Source organism: Eimeria mitis, genomic scaffold (assembly GCF_000499745.2).
Source record: "Eimeria mitis Houghton genomic scaffold, Emh_scaff4027, whole genome shotgun sequence".
Taxonomy (NCBI): domain Eukaryota; phylum Apicomplexa; class Conoidasida; order Eucoccidiorida; family Eimeriidae; genus Eimeria; species Eimeria mitis.
The window spans coordinates 1,674-1,978 of NW_013572361.1; positions in this window are offsets into that span (position 1 = coordinate 1,674).

A 305-nucleotide genomic window follows, 5' to 3' on the forward strand; every position below is an offset into this window, starting at 1 on the left:
TCCCCTCCATCGCCGATCCCCTTATAAACAAAACACAAACACACACACAGCACGCATGCAGCAGCTGCTGCTGCTGCAGCAGCAAGGCTGCAGCAGCAGCAATAGAAGCAGAAACTCCAACAGCAATAGAAGCACAAACAGCAGCAGCAGCAGCAGCAGCTACAACAGCAGCGGCGTCTGCACGCAGCAACAACAGCAGCAGCAGCAGCAACCCCCCCACCTCCCCCCACCAAGCACAACAACAACAACAGCAGCAGCAGCAGCAGCAGCAGCAGCAACAGCAGCAGCAGCAACAGCAGCAGCAG